We start from the raw sequence: 23,159 nt of genomic DNA on the forward strand, positions 1-23,159 counted from the left end.
GGGGCTGAGAACCAGCAGTTAAAGATCAGAGGCAACTTGAGTTGGACTTGTGAAGTAAAAAGGAAAGAAATAACACTTCCCAAAAGATAACACACTCTCAGGGCCAGCGATATCTTGGAGAGTTACTTGCTCTGCCTCTAGGCTGAGAGGTTGAGCTTGATGGGTAGGGCATGGATTGAGCCCCCTATCATCAGGCTGCTGTCAGAAACATGGCAGCCTTTTCACTGTACGGCAAGGCCAGGGCCACACTGGACGCTGGCGCAGTGAGGGGCAGGTACCAGGTGATGGAGGAGAACACCGGCTTCAAACAGTATGTGACAAAATGTAGCTATTGCTCCCTGGGTACTTGAGCCCAAAAGAACCTAGAGTAGACAACGCAAAGGGCATTAAAGGCTTAGAGAACTACAACTAAGGAGTTTTTAAGGGAAAAGATTTAATCCAGTTCCCATCTTTAATTGAGAAAGAATTCAGGTGTGTGAGGGAGTTTGATGGATGGAGAATGAGTAAGTCTTTTGCAGCCACTGAAAAGCCAAGGAGAAGAAAGGAGCCCAAACTAGTCTAGTTGAAAAGAAGAAAGTCTTGAACTTCAGGTATGGTGCCCAATGGTGGTTGTGTAATCCCTTCATATTGTCATTAACTCTAGAATATGTTCATCGATCTCATTAGTGCTAAGGGCTCCTCCTACACAAATACTGTAGAATGGCTTTGACTTAAGACTTGATTGGCTCTTCCCTTACCATTTCATCTTTGCCATGTGTCCCGTGGAATACCTATTAAGACTGTGGTCACGCCCCTTTCTCCTCCACCTCTCTCTCACCTCTTTCACCCAGTTTCTCGTCTCAGATAATGTCTCATTTTTTTTTTTTCTGCCCCTTCTCATCCATCCCCCTTCTCCAGTTTGGTAACAAGGGAAAAGGAAAAATGAGCGTCTCTCAGTCCTACTTCTCCGTACTTACAACCATTTGAAGTTCATGGCACTCATCTTCCTCACCCTTTTTGTATCAAGGCGGCCATGGCCCAACTGCAAGATTTCCTCTGCCTCCTGTCTAAGTCTCCATGTTCCTGGACATTTTTGTGGACATTGCCGCACACGTGATGATTCTTCCATCTCCCCTTCCTCCCCTGCTTGAACCCACCAGCCTCTGCACTACTGGCCATCCCCCATGTTACGACATGACATGATAGATTACATATCTCAGGATTTGAAACACTCGTCTCCTGTGGAAACACCTAAGTATACATCAGTGAATAAAGGGAAAAACAAAACATGGTATATACAATGGAATATTATTCAGCTTTAGAAAGGAGTACGAGTCTAATACATGCCACAACATGAAAGGAACATTACACTGAGTGAAATAAGCCAGACGATGTAATACGATTCCATGTACATGAGGTACCTACACTAGTGAAACTCACAGGGTCAGAAAGTAGAATAGCAGACGTTAGGGGCTAGGGTGCGAGGGAAATGGGGAATTATTGTTTAATAGATACAGAGGTCTAGTTTGAGATGCTGAAAATGTTCTAGAGATGGGGGGTGGTGAGGATGGCTGCACAACAATGTGAATATGCTCAATGCCACTGAAAGTACATTTAGAAATGGTTCAAACTATGGGGGGAAAAACAGCCACTGGTTTCCAAAATCTGCATATGAACCTTCAAGTCACACTTGAATCAAGCCTGCTTGTAGTAAGTTTCGGAAGAAGCATGGCAATCTCTAGCAACAACCGGTGGTGAAAATTTGTCCCTTAAATTTATGTTCCTTCCTTCCTTCTCTCGAGAGATATTTATTGGGCAACTATTGGGTGAGGGGTAGAGTACCAGAAGATGAAACTGAAGGGAAATCACAATCGAAAAGTCGAGAAGTAACTCTACGTCCCACACAAGTTAAGAAACAAGAGACAAATGCTTGGAAAGATATAATGAGGCCCTTACCTAATGGATGGGAGAGGAGAAAGGGAGGCAAGTTGGAGGAAATTATTTTAAGTGGAGATCTAAAATTTGAATAGGAGTTAGGTAAAGAATGGAATATTCCAGACCAAGAGAGCTGTAGGTGTCAGTGGGAAGGAATGTAAGGCTTAGAGGATGGAGATTAGCTTGGCTGGAGTTTAGAGAAAGAACAGAACCATGTGATGAGGCCAGAAAGGCTGACAGGGAGTAACCGTGAGAGGTCTGGGAGATGACACGGAGCATTTTAGACTTGTTGTTGTCTTTTTCCCTAAACACCAAATGAGAATTTTGAAACAGATCTCCTGCGCCCCTTCCTGGCTTACAATGCTATTCAGCTGTGAAGATGCTAAGTCTGGGATCGATTTCCAAGCATAAGTGTCTTGTCTGTTATGTCATCCGCCTCCCGGTGTCCTCACAGAAACTGTGCCTCATTCCTCCCACCCCAGAGCACCCCTCAACACCTTCCCATCCCACACACTGTGTTATTATTACCTCACTCGAATTATTAGGCACTGCCTGGTCTCATTGGGTATCTTTTCTCTCCAAGCCCGGGGTTGACTCCTCACCGCCGTCCCCACTTCAGAGACATTCTGCCAAGCTGATTATGTAATCTTCCTCTCTGACTCACATCCCCTGAAGAACCTTTCTCTGACTCACTTCTCCCTTTTCATAAGAATCCTCCTTTTTCTCCTACATCTTTAATCTCTCTTCACTCCTCTTTCTCTCTGCTTCAGATAGTCTTGGACCTCTTCTGCACCCATATTGCTCTGTGGTCATCCAGTTTGAAGGAAGATGTGATGTTGGCTCATTATCAGTTCCTTCTGTATAACTCCACCATGGCTCTCCACCATTTATTCATCACCTGGGCATTGCTGGGTTCACTTCCTTCAGGGGTTTATGTCCTCTCCTCAAGCTCCTGACCCCTTGTTTTCAGGAAATGAACTTACATTCTATTTATTCTGCAGGTGGGTCTCTCACCCCTCATCTGTCCTTGTCTTTGCTGTCTATGGGTCTGTTTCTACAGATGTGTTGGTCTTCCAGCCTTTTTTAGGGAGGATGGGACTTCACCATGTTGGAGGCCTAAGAACTGCCAAGAAATGTAAGTCATGATTTTTGTCCTCCGAGAAATGTCTTCCTAGTTAGGAACATGCAGGACTATATTACTATAATATTACTTTGTTGTTTTAGGATGTTTTATATTTTAGGATGTTTTATATTTAGGATGTTTTATATTTTACAATAGCACCTGTGCACATTTCAACAGATTTCTCCTACCTGAAGAGGTCAGGAAAGGCTGCAGAAAGGAGAAGTTAGGCTGAGCCTTGAAGGATGAGTGAGATTCCAGCAGGCCTGACGGAGAGTCATGGAGGGGCTCTCAAATAGAAGGAACTGCAAGTTTGAAGCATGTGGGCGGAACACACACTGTCTGTATTGGTTATGATTTTTTTTTGAGATGTAATTGACATGCAACTTTATATAGTTGACCCTTGAACACCATGGCGGTTAGGGCTGTTGACCCCCGTAAAATCCACATATAAATTTTGACGCTCTCAAAACTTAACAACTACTAATAACCTCCTGTTGACCAGAAGCCTTACTAATAACATAAACAGCCGATTAACACATATTTGGTATGTTGTATGTATTATACACTGTATTCTTAATAGAGAAAGCTAGAGAAAAACAAAACGTTATAAAGAAAATCATAAGAAAGAAAAATTACAATTACATACTGTATGTATTTATTGATACCATAAAGTTACATGGTCTGTTTTAGGCAGGTCAAATTGTTGATTGAAAAAAAATCCACGTAGAAGTAGACCCACACAGTTCCAAACTGTGTTGTTCAAGGGTCAACTGTATGGGGTGCAGGCATACAACACAGAGATTTGGTGTTTGTATCTATTGTGAAATGGGGTTGTGCTCTTTCTAGTCAAGAGCAGAAGAACACAACAGTGTAATAGACGAGAAGTGTGATGGGATGACGCTGTAGAGAGTTAAGGGCCATGTTGGTCAGGAAATACCTCATTATAGCCAATGGGATATTATTCTGGAGGGGCTGGCAGTGAGGCTTAAAAGTCGAGAGGGTGAAGGGCAAGTTCAGTGAGGAGGCCCCTGTCACCATCTGGTCCAAACGTAACAGGAGGAAGGCTCATAGATATTAAAGATGATGGTCACGCTCTTCCTACTCTGCAAACGAGAACCCCGTCCCCTTTGTCCCATCCCTAATCCTTTGGGGCGGGGAGGAGGAGGTGTTTCTGATCCTCTTTGATTTATTGTTTAGCTTATTTTATTTAATCCCACTCTCAGAGGTGGTTTTTCTTCCCCTACAATTTCTTTTCCTGACCATAAAAGTAATACCTCGTCTTTGTTAACATTTTGAAAAATTCAGGAAAATAGTTTCCCCCCCTATTAAAAATGCTTTCCATTGACCTGCATGGCCTTTTCTTTTCCTGCTCTATAAAAAGTACTGATGTTTCAGTTTTCAAGTCTCTTTATTTTTCCATTTCCCTCAGCTGGAAACCCTCTCTCCCCCTGCTGCCTCTGCTTTAAAGGTTCAGTTCAGACGTCAACCTCTCGGGAAGCCCAGCCACGCCCCTCCCTCCTTCCATCCAACCAATGGAATGCCCTCCTGGGGATCACATCGCAAGAGGGATATTTCCTCAAAGCACTCACCCAATTACATGGGAAGACCTGCTCCATCTTCCCAACTAGTCTACGAGCTATGGGGGATCAAGAATCATGTTGAGAAATATACAAAAAATGTAAAATAAACTAAATATTGTTTTTCTTTCTTTTGAGGGAGAAAGATCCGATCTAAGCAACCCAGGAAAATGTGAAGCCACAAAAAATCAAAATAAACATGTTTCACTACTTCTCTTTGTTGAAAGATAATCAAAAGTAAAACGCAAAGGTGAAATAAAATAGGGAAAGATTTCTGTAACCAATTTCAGAGAAAGGAGGTTTATGTTCTTAGTGTTCAGGATAACAAATAGGGAAACGGATGATGATTTCAACAGAAAAAAATTGGCAAGAGAATATGAAAATATAAAATCACTAAAAATACAAATGTCCCATAAAAATTAAGATGATCAGCTTCATCCATAATTTTTTTAAATGCAAATTAAAAATAACTATATGATACCACTTCCCAATAATAAAGTAACGTTTGAAAGTCTGATATAACCATGGTTAACTACTGGAAAGGGGTACCCATACACTATTCTTAGAAGTGTTAATTTACACAATTTTTTAACCATCCACTGAGTTTCTTATAACATTGAAAATGTATATACATTTGGTTCAGCAATCCCACTCTAGATATCTATCCTACAGATATAAAAACACAAGAATAAAAAAATTTTACACAGCAGTCTTGGAAATAGCAAAAAAAACAAAAACAAAAAAAAGTCAAGTAAAAGGCGAAATGTGCATCAATCAATAAGAGAACGGTCAACTATGTTATGCTATGTTCATTTTAGGGGGTAATAAATATGTACTCACCTGAAAAGATGTTTATATGTTTAACAAGTAAATTGCAGACCTATATGTGGCCTGGTTGCATGTTTTAGTTGAAAACAAAACTAGTTAGACAGCTATCTCTATACAGTGGAATATGCAGAAAGAGCTATTAATAAACTGTAAATAGTAATTACTTCTGGGTATGCATGGCAAAATTAGTTGTGCTTCATGTACCAATCCTCTGGTGTGTTGTTTTTTTTTTTTTTTTTTCCCTTCCCAAAAGTATTTTCTAACTTTGCCATATATATCTTGATCCTCATCAAATAGCATCCCTCATGGTAGAAGCTCCGCCAATATTGGTGAAAGGGAAGTCCTTTCCAGACCATCGTGCACTCTTAGAAATCTGCCAGTTTCATCCATCTGCAAACCTAGCTGGACCACACATCACTGTTTGCTGATAACATCTGTTTCCCGACCTAATTATTAATAGCACCCCCTTTCACACACAAACGGGATTCAATATGGAGGATAAACTGTATGGTCACCATTATAAAAACTCACTGAGGTCCTTGGCATTGTTCATTAGCAACAACTTCCCCACACTTTCCTTCCTTATCTTCATGACACTGTTCTTTACGCCTCTCTAATCTTTCTCTTTCCTTGCTACCTGCTCATTCACTGACTCTTTTGGTTTTTCTTCCTAATGCTTAATTTTCTTTAAAGCTCTTCTTTTATGCGTGGTCCCGGTGATAACCAACTTTTTCTCACGATGACAGGCAGGGGCTGTTCTAGCCTTGGGCTCACATCTCTTCAACAGGCTGATTTGCGATGGGAACCTCAACACTAGATGTCCCACACCTCAAAGCCCAGTCGTCTACAACTGGCAGAGTCCCTTCTCCCTCCTAAATAAACGGGTATTCATCCCTTTCTGAGACACTCAAGGTGGAGGGTTATTGCTGGTTTTCTCCACTGAGGGGCAGCACAGCAGAGTGAACTCCAAGCTGGAACAGGCTGCGTTCAAATCACAGCTTCTCTCCTTGGCCAACCTTCGTAACTTCTCCGTACCTCAACTTCCCCATCTTCAAAATGGGATAATAGCAACTACTTGATGGGGCCCTTTCCATGATTAGGTGATTTATTATATTGAAAGCCCTTAACATGTGCGGGGTACATAAAAAGTAGTAGAGAAGTGTAAGCTATGATTCTATTTTCCAAATTTTCTGTAGGGAACATATATAATATGAACAATAAAAAAGTATCAAAACAGTCAATGGCTCCCAATGATTTCTAAATCAACTATAAACCATTTGGCTAACTGCATGCCATGCCCGTCATTGAAACCTTTCTCTTTATAGAACCCCATCTCCTGAAACTTCTCCACTCCTGCTCTTCAGTTCTTTAGCACCCATTCCCACCCCCACCCACAGTACTTGTCCGGTAAATATTAATAACTGCCTCTCAAAGGAAGAAAAAAAAGTCCCAGTTTTTAGTATTTCCAGTTTCTGTGGTTTAAGTACTTCTACCATGGCTCATTTCAAGCTGCCAATGTGACATTATGGTACATGGAGTTGGGAAGGCAGGTGCTACTATGTAGGATTTCCACCATCCATATTCAACAGATGTACTTCAAAACCATAGCTAGGCAATTTATGGGGGGAATAATGAGGAAATTATAAATTTCACATATTAATTGCTTTTTAAAGTACAATTGATTTACTGTAAGTTTATATCATTTAATTTGTAATAATATTTCATAAAAGCTGGCTCACAAGAACCCTAGAAATGTAGCAGTTGGCCCTGTTGGCAGGAGCAGGTTCCAACACACCACTGAGGCCTTCCCTGTGACCCAGCTGTCCCTTCTCCTGAGCTGGGCCCCCCGTACCTCCATCCATGACTCCCGGCCTAACAAGATGGCATCATCCCACTCACTGGTCCATCCCCTGCCCAAAGCTGAAAGCATTTCTGAGGAATATTGTACATGTAGCACCTCTGTCTGCATATTTTGTCGTCCTTCTCACGGATGATTTTGTATGTCATCCTTTTTCCCACTTCCAATTTACATCATATTTGTTTCATACCAGTGAATATCAACTGAGGAAAAGGAGGGGGCAAAACACTGGAGAACCTGGTAGCCTTTGCAATCCTCATCTTCTCTCAGCCATTTGATGCTCATATTTCATGTCCAATGTCTGCCACACTTAGGTTAGAGAACTGCTCGTTTATACATTACAAATCTTAGCACCATGAGTGGCTGGCACATAGTAAGCACTCAGTAATTGCTTGCAAATTGAAGAGATCAGATATTCTAGCAGAAAAACTAAAATTCTATTAACTAATTCAGTCATTAGCTAAAAATGTGGATTCCTTGTCAAGGTAGGCGTTTGGTTTCTTATAGCTACGTCCAAGGAACAACAATGTAGTCCTGGTAGTTGTACTGAGACAGAACAGCGAGAAAACAGGCTAATAAGTCAAGGTGTTTTTTCTTATAAAGTAAAAGAAATCAATGCCTTCCACTGGAGACCTAATGCACAAGCTCATTACCACTAAGAGAATAAAGTCGTTGATGCCTTTTATTAATGTGAAAATGACTGTTGAGAAATTTCTGCTGTCGTGTTCTTGGAGAACTTGGGGACACGTGTACACACACACATACACACACACACACACACACACACACACAAGGCCTGATCATACACTTAACTGTAAAACATTTGTCAACTCCAAATGTGATAAGTATGAATGAACTTCAACTAGATAGTATTTAGAGATCAAATTGTTTTACTCCAAATTAGTTTGAAATAACATCTTAATTAATTTGTCTCTCATGGATCGCAATAAAAAACAGCAAGAAAAAGCTAGTGGCCTGCACTTCCTATGGAAATTATGGCTTACACTAAAAGAGCCAAAAATAAGCAGCAGTGCTAAAGCATAAAACCTACATTTCAGAACCAGAATTGTCACACCACACCCTTTCTGAAATCGGAAGAGGGAATTCCAATGGTCATTTGTTCAAGTTCATTTGCATTCCCTGGGCACACACCAGTGGCCGAAGTTTCCCAAGAAACATTCACAAGCCATCCTGAAACAGCCACCTTGCAGATACACTTGCAAACTCAAGGGCTGGATGAGAGGTTTTTTTTTTTTTTTTCAATGGGTACTTATAATTGCCCCAAGAAAGGAGCATTTTTTCAGGCAGTCTGTTTAGTGAAGGAAAAAACCCTCAAAATTTTGGCCCCACTTAGGCAGCAATAAGCTTTCTGCTAATTCTTAGTCATAAAGAAATAGCATTGACAAAGGCATTAAAGATGGAAACAATAAAAACAGTCAGGAAGGGCAGAAAAAAGATTGCTAAGATATTCTGTCTCGGTTTGTAAAAACAGGTATTAAAAAACCAAAGATGCAAAAATAAACTTGAACAATTACTTTTTTTAAAGGGAGGGGGGCAATGCTCCCAGACTTCATAAGATGAGTGTCTTAACGGTTTCATTGATTAGTTGATAAGTTCGCTGGTGAATGACCAGTCCATTAGTCAGAAAGGTTTGAATTAGTTACTAAAGCTCTGCCTCCCGTGAATAAAATGCGGGGAGTGTCCTCTCTCCCACCCTCTGTGACAGATGATATCTGTTTCCTCTGTGAGTTTGAATTTAAGAGCCACTGAAGCTCAGCAACAGTATATTCTGGCTCAAATGAGCTGAAAATTGCATTCAATTTGAATTTCAAAAATGGAGGGGAGGAAGGAGGAAAAAAAAAAAAAAAAAACCTCAGTACCCATCAAGCCTCCATACTTTTCAATGACTTCCTGCTACTTAGCTACATTTTGCTAAGATAGGGACCTGAAACCAGGATGTTCCATAGGGTGAAAGAGCATCTCTGGATTCCTGCCCAGTCTGAGTTTAAAAAAAACTTTAATAGTCAGGATCAAAGCAAACCTCACTTTTAGGCACATGCATAATGCAGAATGCGACCCACCAAAGAACTAGATTTATCTTCAAACTCAAATTGGCCTGCTTTTTTTTCCTTTTTCTTATGTACTTTGGAGGTGATAAAGGTCAAAGTGTTTTCCCTGGGAAACTCTAGAAAAGCAAATGCTTTCCTAAATTAAAATTAATTCCTCTTTAGCTCACTTAAGACCTTCTTTCTTTGTGGCTTGATTCCCCCCCTCACATTACAAAGCAGATGTGTTCTTAAAAAGTTGAGTGAGTGGACATTGATTTTTCAAATCAAATCATATTTTAAATGCACCAAGAGAGTTGGTTATTTAAAGGAATCTTGTGATAAATTATTTTATAAAGCCCAGGTATTTTTAGAGTGCAAATGATGGCCCCTTTATGCAGTGGCTAAGTAAGCACGAATTGAAAGCGCATCCAGTTTTCTTAAAGCAAGGCATGCCTGCAGTTTTTAAGATGCACAGATCAAAGTACCAATAAATAAAACTCAGCTGATGTTACACAAAACAACAGACGATATCCCAGAATCATATAATTGATTTGGGGCCAGGACCCTATTTTATGATAGTTTCAACTGAAGGAGTGGAGAGAATACCACACTCGTTTCAATCCTCTTCACACATGGAAACATGTTCTCCCATTGCCTAAATTATTCTCAGTTTGCAAGTAAAGCAACTTGGGTGTCATGAAAAAGGTAATTCAACTTCGAAAGTGCCATTTTCCACATGGAAACAGGAAATCTGCTGAACACAGTACAGAAATTCTGACTTACTCCATGGGGCTCAGTACCAAAAAGGATGGAGTGGCATCATAGGCAGGAAGTGTGGACGGACAGACTTCCTGCAAACCTGCTGGGTGCAGGCACGACAGCAGGTCCTGGGGGTAATGGATGAATTACTGATACTGCCGCGCAAGAGCTAACCATTCAGGGTGGTCGTTTGTCCCCTTTCCCGAGTTGTGAATCGGTTTGAGAGTCAGATAGGAGCAGAGCCCTTCTCCACCCCACACTCTGATCCTTTTGTGACAGTCAACACCGTAGGATTCATGGATCCAACAAGTGAAGGACCAACTGAATAACTGATGGTAGCCTAGAAAAGTAGGGGTGACAAGATTTTTGACATTCAAAATTAAAGTTAAGGAGACTTAACATCTGGATATACTTGGGAAGAACTCGGTATTCAATTGGTAACTGACAGTATCCCAAGAACTTTTCGAAGTTCACAGAATGCAGACTTAGGAAGAGAAGGCTTCCTAGCTTAAGCACGGGGCAAAACACAGAGAAAAATACTACTTGAAATCTTGTGCATCGCCAAAAGACTAGAATTAAGAAATGGTGTGACTGTGACAAACATGGCGTGATGGTCAATATAGTGAATCAGTAGAAATAAGGGCAAACCCTTTCCAAAGGAACCCCAGGATCACCGCAACACACACTCAGGAAAGTCCAATTTGTCAAGCTAGCCAATACAATAAAACACGTTAAAGGCATAAAAAATAATGTTTCGCACTTTAAAACACAAAATAAGGGAAACTCTTCATGTACGTTGCTAATGAAATACTTTGCAGGACCACAGTGATCGTCAGTGATGTCAAGAGGCCACTTAACCCTCCGATGTGTATCACGTGGCTTTGTGTTATGTCAGCTTTAAATGAACATTAATGTCTCCTGATTTTGAAGGAAACAGCTTACCTTTCAAATTGCAACAACGTTAGCGTAGGATTTTTTTTCTTTACATCTTCATAATTTAATACTGTTTTGTTTCATTGATGAACCAGTAAACTGTCAGCTCTATTCATTTACGTGACGTGAGCAAGGATCCAACCCAAAAGGGAAAAAAAAAAAAAAAGTGAGGTCAATTTCCTTGGCCGCTTCATTGAATAAAATCTCCCAGGCAATAGAATTAAACACACATTAATAGCTGTAACAGTAAAGTCTGCCTTTAGTCAAATCTTTAGTTTCCCTCTCTCTCTCTCTCTCTCTCTCTCTCTCTATAGAGAGAGAGAGAGAGAGAGATGAACCAGTAAACTGTCAGCTCTATTCATTTACGTGACGTGATATCATATATCACATAATATATCATTACGTGATATGTATATATATATATGATATGTATACGTGATATGTATACATATGTGATATGTATACGTGATATGTATATATATTACGTGATATCTATCTATCTATCTATCTATCTATATATATATATATATATAGAGAGAGAGAGAGAGAGAGAGTATATACATATACACTTTGGGCTATATCAACACTTAAACTAAGGCACATCCTTCATCTCTTATTTTAAGTTTTCTTCCTTAGCTTTTTCTGATTTATTAATCTTTTACTCCTGTCTCATTTATAGTGACGCTCTGGTTAAGGTTTCAAAGCACTTTCCCTTATAACATCCATTTATATCTTTCAGGAAAAAAAAAATTCTACCTCAGGGACCAAGGGACTTTCTATGTATTTCACATTGGTCTCAAAATATATGAATTTCTCCACATGGGAGGGCTTTGTTTCTTATTTCTCTGATCCTCAGAAAAGAAAAGAGGAAGCCAATACAAAAGCACAAGTTTCCTGATTAGAAAAGCTTGAAGCTTCTGTTTTGAATGACTCCACAGTGGGTTTTAACCAAACATGCTCTTTAAAAGGCTGTTTTAGGTAGAATGTCTATCAGAGGAAGAGATCAGGCTCAACCTCATGAAACTGCCAATAGTCTACCAATCCTGACTTACAAAAAAGGCAATTCCATGTGATTTAACTTAATACTCCTACCTTTTCCCTCATATGAGAGAAAACTCTTCAGAGCAAGTAAGTGACCCCTCAGATATCCAGGGGGATTCTGTGCTAGACTTGCAGCCAGAAAAAGAGGAGAGAAGGAGGGGAAGGCAAGGTTACTACCCGTGGACAACTGAAAGGCCCCTAACGACTTGTGTGGTGCACACTCCGGGGCTGTTTATTCAGTAAAATAAAACATGTGGGAATACTCAGCAGTCAGGTGGCACCAGGACACTTTCTTTCACTCCCCTTGAGGCATGAACGTGGTGACTGTAGATTTTGGGGGAGTGAACACCTCAAAGAGATGCCTGTATTGTGATCAGAGGACTCACAGAGCTCTAAACTGTATCCACTAAAGACACCCTTCAAACCCACAGCTTTCCCCTTTCCTTTAAAGAATAAAGTTAAAAGTAAGAGGCTTGACAATTAAACAAGATGGTGGTTTCAATGCCAACTTCACCTTAATACCCCAAGACTACAAAAAAGCAACTGAAATCAAACAAACTTTGATCATTTGCTTTCATGCTAATGAGAAAGTCTTTGAGTACTAGAAAACAAAGATTTAAATAAATTCTTTAATTTCAAAATAAATCCTTGCATACAGTGAGAGCTGAAAATCATGTAAGCCTAGAGACCAAGAAGACTTCCAGGGTAGATTGGAATTTCACAGGGTCTAGAACCAAGAAAGAAAGGCGCTTTATAAATTTTCAGATATTAACACCTCGTAGGATGGAAACAACCAGAATGCCCATCAATAGATGACTGAATAAAGAAATGATGGTGCATTTATACAATGGAATATTACTCCATCATACAAAAAAAATGGAATCTTACCATCTGTGACAACATGGATGGATCTAGAGGGTATTACGCTAAGTGAAATAAATCAGACTAAAAGACAAATACCATGTGATCTCACTTATACGTGGAATGTGAAGAACAGAATAAACAAAGCAGAAACAGACTCAGAGATACAGAGAACAAACTCATGGTTGCTAGATGGGATGGGTGAGACAGGTGAAGGGATTAAGAAGTATAAATTGGTAGTCACAAAACAGTCACAGGGATTTAAAAGTATGGGGAATATAATCGATAATGTTATAAAAACTAATATGTACGGTGTCAGATAGGTATTAGACTTATTGGAGGGACCACTTCATACATTATACAAATGCCTAACCACTGCTCTGTACACCTGAAACTAATATAAAATAATATTGAATGCCAACTATAATTATGTGTTGTAAAGGGAATATAGTCAATGGTATTATAACAGCTATGTACGGTGTCCGATGGGTAGTAGACTAGTTGGGGTTACCACTTTGTGAGGGGTATAAATGTCCAATTATTATGTTGTTTTGTACACCTGAAACTAATAATAAAAAATTTGAAAAAAAAGAAAGGTGCTTTGCAAAAAAAAAAAAAAAAATCGAAGAATGCTTCCAGTGTATTCATGAGTGAGAAAGAACCCAAGATCGCTTGAAAGTGAGGTCTGTTAAAAAGCTGTAGTTTGTATAACTATAAAGAAACCTATAACCTCCTAACTATAACCTGCCAGCTAACACTACGGGGTGAGAAGCCTGAGGAACTAATTCACTACTTCCTTTTTCAAGAAAGCTTAGGACTCAAGAAGTACAAAAGAAGGACGTGAAGGAACAAAAGCCCTTCAGGTGTTAATTTTGTCAGGTAAGTTGCAGCCCATGTGATAGTGTGATAGCACCAATGGTCATGATTGATATGGCTATGATTTCGGGTTAACATTTAAAATATGTCCCTTGTAAAAGCCCATCTCTGAAATCAATGAACGTTCAAAATAATGTGCATATTGGAACAACTGTTTTTGGAATGAGTTCTCCTTTGGAACTCACACATAAAATTGATCTCTGAGCAGAGGCATGCCACTCAAAATCATCTTAGGTGTGATCTCCCATGCTTGCAGGGGCAGCCCAGGTCTGCTGGCAGTGGGGTCCTGCCCTCTGAGTCTGGGGGAGGAAGAATTACGCAGCAAGTCATTAAACTCCCTTTCAGTCATGCCTCAGACCTTCAGGAGTTGCTGCAAAAGAGAAAAGATGGATGCCCAATGCTTCTATAATTCCTCATGGAAGAATTTGGAGGGTTCTGAGCCCAAAGGTATGTTTGTGTGGGTCTAAATAGGTTGTCATTATTAGAAGATTTTATCCCCCCCTAGTATTTCAATAAAGGCAATCAGAAAAGATTTTCCTGGGCAGGCATACAAACGAGCTACTGGTTACCGGAAAGATTTGGGGCAAAGATCATTTCAGCACCCTCAAGCACCCCCCCCCACACTTTTTCTAATAACAGAGAAAAATGGAACAATATAATCAACATAATGCTTAAAAGTGTTCCTTGACAAGAAGAGTGGGTCAGAAACTGTGAACACTTCTGAGAATGGACAATGATACATTAGTAGCTCCTTATTTGCAACGGCTATTTCCAAGACCCTCACTGGATGCTTGAAACTATGGATAGTATTAGACCCTAGATATACTATGTATTTTCCTATGCATGATAAAGTTTCCTATCTATGATAAAGTTTAATTATAAATTAGGCACAGTAAGAGATTAACAATAACTGCTAATAAAATAGAACAACTGTAATAAAAGTTATGTGAATGTGGTCTCCCTCTCTCCAAGTATCTTATTGCACTGTGTTCACCCTTCCTCTTCTTGTGACGGCATGAGATGACAACTTGCGAAGATGGAATTAGGTGGAGATGCTAGACAAAGGAATGCGTCATATCCTGGGCAGGTTGGAACAAGACAACTTGAGATTTCATCATGCTATTCAGCACGGCACACAATGTAAAACATGAATTGTTTAGCTCTGGAATTTTCCATTTCGTATTTTCAGACCATGGTTGATTGTGGGTAACTGAAACGTCACAAAGTGAAACCATGGATGAGGGGAGACGACTACTCTACATCAATTTAGACACAGCTTTCTCAGTGATGGATACAACGCACGGCTTTCTCCCAGTTAAACTGAGCTCAGACAGAGAATTCCAGATTTACACCTCTCAATATTTGCCACTCTATAGTTAGCCTTCCCCAATTCAGTAATATTGGCTACCTTCTGCTGCAGTTTCTGAAGGAGAAAGCTTTTCTGTAAGTGAGGAGAGAATATTTTTTAAACAGGTGATTTCTTCCTGAAGTCAGTGAAATCTAGTCTAACACAGTGCCAAACCTCTTCCTTCCACTTCAACCCCGCAAAGGTGGAAAGCCAAGATGGGAAAGGAAAGGGGACGTGTAGCAGTAGAGAAGAAATAAGTGAAAAACTAAGAGAAAGGAAAAAGAATGGAAAGAAAGAGGAAGATTAACAATGAGGTAACCACAGGCGACTCACACAAACTCATAATAGCGCTAATGCACACAGAATCAAATGGCATGCAGCTCCCCCTGGGATTATCATCCCTTTCCTGGAGGACGCGAGAAACTCTCACCAGAGTTCATGGAGATGACCCAACAAAGCCTCCATGCTACCAGAGAGGAATTAGAGGCCCTGGAAATCAAAATCACTTATAAAGTCATGACTAGAAGAAAGAGTCACTGTGGACCAGTCTAATGCTCTACCATCTGCAGCTGTCTGAAAACAGGAATGGTTTTTCCAAGTCTTAGACAATCGCTAATGACCCCAACAGTGAGCTAAGACTGAGAAGCCCTTCTCACTGGCGGGGAGGAGGGGGACACAGCAGAGATCAACTCACAGTATTTGAACCTACAGGAGCAGCGGGAGTTGGGCAAGATCGCGGCTGACCCAGCTTCCTGGGTAATATGACCCTTGGAGATAGCATATTCCAAGTTTAGAGGGACAAGCTCTAGGCCCAGTATTTTATAGTCCCAATAAATTGTCTCGGGTGGTGATTATGACATAACATTTCTGATGACTAGTTAAGGGTTCTTCATTACATCAGTCAGCTTAGAATGAACAGCTCTTCCTGTCTTTAATAAAATCTATCGAATGATAGGAAATAAAGGAGGATAGCAAGTGGTAGGTAAAACCTAAGAGCAAATGATATTGTCACCATCCAGAAGGAGGGACAAGCAGGTTTTGATAAGCAAAGATGAGTGTGGAGCTGAAGAGGGGAGTGGAGGCAGGAAGGAGCATTTGCTCAATCAGTACCTATTTTCAGAATTTCCTTCAAGCCAGCCTGGACCAAGAGCCATCAATTATTTAAAAGATGTAACATGATGCTTCCTTTGTTGAGGCAAATCTGCTAGCAGACCCCGAGAGAAAATAAAAAATGAATTAGGCAGAATGTATTAGTCTGCTTGAAGAAAATAAAGATTTAACTATGAGGACTGACTCAGTTTTAGAAAGAGTTCAATTTTGTCTCCTAAGATCCACAAACCTTTCCCGCCCTCTTTACCTATTTACTTTTGATTTTCTACAGTAGATCACACAAAAAGAGCAGTGAATCATTTCCGAAACTTCTCCTTTCTTTTCAGATTCAATGTAATGCACTGTCTTCATTTAAATTACAAATACGCTAATCTGAAACACTGTTTACCAAGGAGCGTTTTAAATAAAAGATACAAGAAATTGCATCACTCATTTTAAAAATGACTTTAGACTCTGGACCTCATAAAAAACAGCTGACAGCCGACAGTATGCTCTATCTTGGCTGCTATATTTCAGTCCAGTAAATGAAATTCAATTAGTGAGCTTTGTACTTGGGACATTAAAATTCTGATGGTTAGTCTGATCAAAACTGCTGTGCCAAGCCCTAGTTCTGCTTTTCTGGCAGACCACAGTGACGAAAACATTCAATAGGGTAGGTTGGCATAAGGAAAGTTAGGTTCAGAATAGCTTACTTTTCCCCATCATTGAAAAACATGGAAGGAGGAGAGCTGCTCCCTGGAACAGCTCATTATTTACTAAGTGAATCGATTAACTTTTTGAGAAACCTCAATACCTGCATCTATCATTACCAGTCTTAGTACGTTCCAAAAAAAGCAATTGGCCTAAAATGAACCAGCAACCGACTAGAACCAATAAATGGCAGATTTAATTCAGTCTTAGGGTTTTGATCTGCCTTGGCTTGTGTACCAAACAAAAAAGTACAGAGACCGGAATTTAAGTGATGTCTTTGTAACCTGCCAATTAAACAAAGCAAGAAGCATCGAATATAAAACCCCAGGTTGTCACAGTGTAGATTCAGACCACACCATCATTTCAGATGGCGCTGTGTCTTTAACACTTGAAAACACACCCACACGTAGCAAAATCACTGGGATGAAGCCTGGGGCATCACATGTGTCCATTTTCCATGCTGGACCCCTGGACTTTGATGCGAGAACATCACATGTGCATGGATCAAGCAGAATGGAAAGAGTGAAGCAAAGAGATCATTACATGTCTTGATTCTTTGGACAGCAAAAAGAGACAAGCAATAGTGGAAATGTCAGAAGTATCTACAGCCACTGGTCTATTAATAACAATTGTAGTTAATTAGCCAATGGAGATTGGAGAATCCATTTAAATGCCAAAGTTGTTTTGGCTCATATCACTTCTTTGCTTCTCTCACAGGGAAAGACACCACCATCCAGCTTGTCTTACAAATAGAAACAAAGGAACCATCCTTGGTATCTCTTTTCTCTCATCATCATTATCCATTCCATCTGCAAATCTTTCCTTGCTGTGGGAAAACAATTACGGGAACAATCATGTGAAATTCCGGAAGTGGCATTTGACTTCTTGGTACACTCCTTGGAAAGTTCTAGAGGCTTGACCTTTCACCCAGGATTCATACAGATGGGCAGCCTTGGCTCATTGTGTTCTTGCTGCTATTTTGCTCTGACTGAAAAATTGTATACTACCATCTGCTCTTGATATGAACACATCACGTTGATGGTTTTTTAGATGATAAATCCATTCTGAAGGGAATCTTTTCTTGTGTCAAATATGCAAGGGAATGTGCTTGCTCACCTTCTTCCCACAACATGGCGGCCTCAGTTGTGTTTTCTCAGAATTCATCAGGGTAATGCCACGCTAGAGCGGTCTGTTCCACTAGAACAGGAGCTGAATCCATGCATCTCTTCCCAAATCCATGTTGGGTAGCTTGTAACCAGCCATAGTGGGAATATTTATACCAAGGAAATCAGCAAACATTATACATCAGTTTTGGTTTTTTTACCCCCCATAGTTTTCTAGCACATGACTGAAAAAGGCTTTATTATTTCCTTCTTACCATATACAAAGTAGTAGAGTGTCCTTCATCAGCACTCATCTTTTTCTTCTTTCCTCCTTATGGTGGAGACTAGCCATCCATCTACTAAATCTATCTCCTCTTGTTCAGTGGCACACAGCTAGACCATATCCTCCAGCCCCCTTTGTGGTTAGGTGTGGGCACATGATTGAGTTTTCCTCCATGGAAAGAGAACAGCAGTGACAGAAGCTTCTCCATATTTGGTCCATAGAACCCTCCCCCACAGAGCAGTCCATGCCGGCTCCCTTTCCATAGGCTTTTGCAGATGAAATGGGCAACCTCAGCCACCATCCACTGAAGACAGCAAACAACAAAACAGAAGGAGCTCAACTCTCAAATCACCATGTGAAAGAGACCCACCCCAACCAACAATACTCACTGCGGATTTTATGTGAGAGAAGAAATAATTTTTATTATGTCTGGACCACTTAAAATGTGAGGGTGTGAGATACCAGTCACCATTACAGTAACTAAACACTCTTTCTCCTCTTCTTTCAACTATTGTCTTTCCTCTCTCCAGCTGATAGGATAAATCTCAGGGTGAGTACTAGCCAAGACTGAGAAGCCAGAAATAAGGGACCTAATATGATATTGATTTCTCACTTAGAGTTTTTATTTCACTTGAGAGTTTTTGGTTCTATGTGTTGTTCATTTCAACAGCCATCAGCTAGAAAGCTGGCTAGCTCCACATGCTTGCAAGCTTATTCTCTTTCCTTTTAGTGATGTCACCTAAATGAAATGTTCCAATTTAGAATCATTTCCACATTAGAAATATCTGAAGAATCCAATCTATATGCCCTATGACTTGTCAAGGAAATTAACTATAAAGACAGTATCGATATTATACAATTAAAATGAGAGCTCTTAACATATTTAATTTCCCCCGACATGACTTTCTTCAGCCATTATGGACAAAATGTATGAATTCATTATTTGCAAATAGCTCAGAGTGCTTAATATATTCTGGAAGGAACTAAGACACCCCCTTGTGTGCACATGCACACACATACATTCAAGCATGCATGTTTCTCTCTCTATCAAGGGCAAAAATAATAATAACGAAGGTAAAGGTAAGGAACCATTCATAATTGTTAACCATGTAGACTCAGTATAGTGGAACTATACATGTAGTTTTAGTTCATATGCTTGTGTCTTATGCCTTTCTCTTTCAGAAACACTCATGATGAAGAAAGAAACGAAGGGATAAAAGGAGAGAAGCAAGGAAATTAAAAAACCATACTCTCTCCATATTGTTTACTACATACAGCATCACATGGTTGCCTCCCTGTAAACTTGTATAAGGAGTCTATTTGGGGGTGTTTGGGATTGTTGTGTTTTTTTAAATTTTAACCATCATAGCTCTGAAGCTTAATCACTTGATGTGTTACAAGACCAGATGGCTCAAGTGGGTGTTTGTTTACAAGCTCTTTGCATAAGGATTTTTAGCTACTTTTTACACCAAAGTTGAATATTTCAATGAACAAAGGAGGCAATGAGGAATTAATGAAAAATGACTGGAATTCATGTGGCCCTGAACTGCCATTATTTTGTGCACTTTTGTAAGGATGCCTTTAGGGTCCATGAAACAGCAACACATGTTTAAGGTGCTTGGAGTTCTTTATGAAAGTCTGACAGACTTTAATGGAGGTTGGTGTCTACATGGGCTCTACAGTCTTCTGCAGTGGAGCAACTGGAAGCGAACAGAGCTCTCTGCCTTCTCAACCCCTTCACCATTCTGAAGCTCTAGAATTTAACGTTTCCTGTTTCTGCTGATTTCTGAACTGAGCTGTTTTGCCCAGCCACATCCATCTCCAGCTCCTTCCTTCTGGATGTGGATGAAAACAGAGAAAGAAAACATTCCCGGGGAATCCCCTATTCTTTGTTTCCTGTACACGAACCACGCAGCCACTATCTGCAAACATGCAAAGAATGTAAGTTTATTTACCGCAAAATAAATCAAATAATGATAAAGGTTCCTTCAGGGAGAATGAAAGGTTTCATCAAGCCACAAACTTTCAGAGCTTTGAGAAAATCACCTCCTTGTACGTCACTCACTGTCTATTCTGATGCTTACTTTATTTCAACTGAAAGAAGACAGTCCATACTTGCTTATCTTCATTTTTAATAAGATTAATAACATTCAGCATTGTTAGGACACCCAGTATTAATCCCTTACATCACAGGCTTTCTGTCCTTTGTGGGTACTCAAAATGGTATCTTTTTTGTCACCACCCAATCAGTTCTAAGAAATAGATTTCTGAGGTGAAAAGGGCAGGAGAAATACATGACTATCTCAGCATTTCAGTGAGCTTGCCTCTATCATATTCTATAAGAAAACTAGCCAGAAATTACAAACAAAAATGTATTTGATCATTATCATTTGATGCACTTGACTCTTCTCCTTTATTAGTGTGGGGGAAAAATAACTTTTTCCATGACTCTTTTGGATGACCTCAGCAAAATGTGGTCTCATTTGACTGTGTTTTTAGGAAAAGGGATGTGTTCCATTATCATCTGTGATTCTCCAGAGAACCACACGGTCTCTAGCAGGTAGCTGGTGCTCCGTAAAAGTTTGTTGAGTGATGGAAGGAATGAATTACTAGATAAGACTATTCTTTTCTTATCCTAAAGACCTCAAAGCTTAATTTAACATATAGCATTGGTCTTTACAAAAACACCAAGAAAAGTAGCATATTCATGATTTATATGATCATTTTGCCTCCTGGAGACAACTTTTAAGAAAGACTGTTTTCATAGAAAGACTGTTTTGAAGCTTTTAATAAAGCAGTGTGTGGTGAAATTCTGACAGACTTGCTATGCTGCCTTGATTTTCATCAAAAGAAATTAAACTTACAACATACAATTTGTGGCAGCAGTGGCCTACATATAGTAGTTCTACAGACTGAATATCTGTGTCCACCCAAAATTCATAGGTAGAATCCTAACACCCAGTATGATGACATTTGGAAGTGGGCCTTTAGGAGGCGCTTAGATCATGAGGGTGGACCCTTTGTGGTGGGATTAGTGCCCTTACAAAAGGGTCCCTCAAGAGATTCCCTACCCCTTCTGCCATGAGGCATTACATCAAAAAGACAGCCATCTAGGGAATGAACCTCACCAGACACCAAATCTGCAGGTGCCATGCTCTTGGACTCCTCAGTTTCCAGTTTCCAAAACTGTGAGAAATAAACTTCTGTTATTTATACGGCACCCAGTTGATGGGATTTTGTTGCAGCAGCTCAAATGAACTAAGGCAGCAATCAACCCTCAATTAAAATGTGTTATATGAATGACTAAATACCAACCAGCCTCATATCAAGGTGAAGACCAGCTTGGGTATAGAAAGTTAAACCAAAACTTTCAGGTCCTGATTTGCCAACTATCCTTCCATTACTGTGGGCAACGAGTATTCATTCTTATTTGTGACACATGAGCGGCCACGTGAAATAAGAATGTTTCAAACCAAGACGTAATTTCCTTTAAACGTATCCCTCTAATGAACACTAGGAAAATCTGGTGAGGTCTCTGCACATACAGGTCTCCTTCTCGACAGACCAAATGAGAGTAGAAACAGCAGTAGCCATGAAACCGTCACTCGGAGTCACTATTCTGGTTTTATACACTGTCTGCAGCAGCATTAGACACAGTTACCCAGGCACTTAGATGAGCAGCAAGTGTCAATACTGATGATACTATTTATAGCCCAATAAACTACACTTTGAACAATATTAGTAATGTTACGCTTAGGTAGCATTACAAGTATTAATGCCTTTGATACAGCTATATTGCTATAAGCATAGTTTACAGCATGGAACATAAACACAAACCCAGTGATACGAATAAATCACCTTGATTGCTTAAAAATATACTGCCCAAATGGGCTTTGTGCATTCCACAGTGGAGCAGAAGGCAGCGATATATATTTAAATTTTCCATTTTTAAGCTGTCACTCAAAAACTTTGCAGCCTTTTTTTAGCTTATTGATCTTACCGACTTGTGATAAGACTTCAACTGGTTGCTGGGGTTGTTTTTAGCTTCCGCTTCTTATTAAAAGAGCTAAATCAGGAATCATCAAATGCTACTAATTTAGCATTTTTCAATAGAAATGAAAGCTAGAAACAGGACCAAAATAGTGTAACTCTCATGGTTTATTTCCCTAGAATTCCAGATCTAATTACCATGTGGTCTAGCATAGTAATGGATGTAAAGGAGCCATGTATCATTTTATGTACCTGAAATAAAAGCTTGTATTAAATATGCTAAAATAATTATTACGTTTTTTCTGATCCTTTCCGTTAAATATGTTTGCACAAGAATATACATAAACACACACATATGCTGGTCCTGCATATATATAGGTTAGTTCTACACTTTCGTTTTTTCCCCCACTTTATCTTTTCATCTACAAAGAAACATCCATCCTTCATGTTTTCGCTATTCCTTACCTTGCAATATTCATCCGGCATCAAAACAATCAAAATATCATCAGTAGAACAACTGGGGTGATTGGCTAATTATCTGATCCACCAACTCACAGTAACTCCTCCTACCCAAACACACTGTTTGGGCTTTGAGTGGTAAATTACATACCACAATCAGACAACTTCCAAATGCTGATTTTGGACTCAGAATGTGGTTCTCTAAAGCCCATGTCTGCTCTCACATTAGACTTTCGATGAGCGCTTCAGCAAACTGTGAGTTGTTTCTCCCCTCAGGGCTGGCCCCCAAAGTCAAGGCTCGGTGAGAAGAGAGAGTGGTCCTCATACCTGCCCACCCATATTTTGCAAAGAGCTGCAT

At 39.9% G+C, this 23,159-nt stretch overlaps 1 protein-coding gene across 9 annotated transcripts in view; it reads right to left on the bottom strand.

Moving 5' to 3' along the window:
• Positions 1-23,159, bottom strand: part of ESRRG (estrogen related receptor gamma) — a 532,991-nt gene that overhangs the window by 359,790 nt on the left and 150,042 nt on the right. For 6 of the 9 annotated variants that reach the window (XM_081039347.1, XM_081039345.1, XM_081039346.1 and 3 more), the window contains one exon: positions 11,050-11,148. The exons of the other annotated variants lie outside the window; for them this stretch is intronic. The gene's annotated coding sequence lies outside the window, so the exon portion shown is untranslated. The remainder of the gene's footprint in view (positions 1-11,049; positions 11,149-23,159) is intronic. 9 annotated transcript variants of the gene reach the window in all.

The sequence above is a fragment of the Rhinolophus hipposideros genome (genome assembly GCF_964194185.1).
Source record: "Rhinolophus hipposideros genome assembly, chromosome: 26".
NCBI lineage: Eukaryota > Metazoa > Chordata > Mammalia > Chiroptera > Rhinolophidae > Rhinolophus > Rhinolophus hipposideros.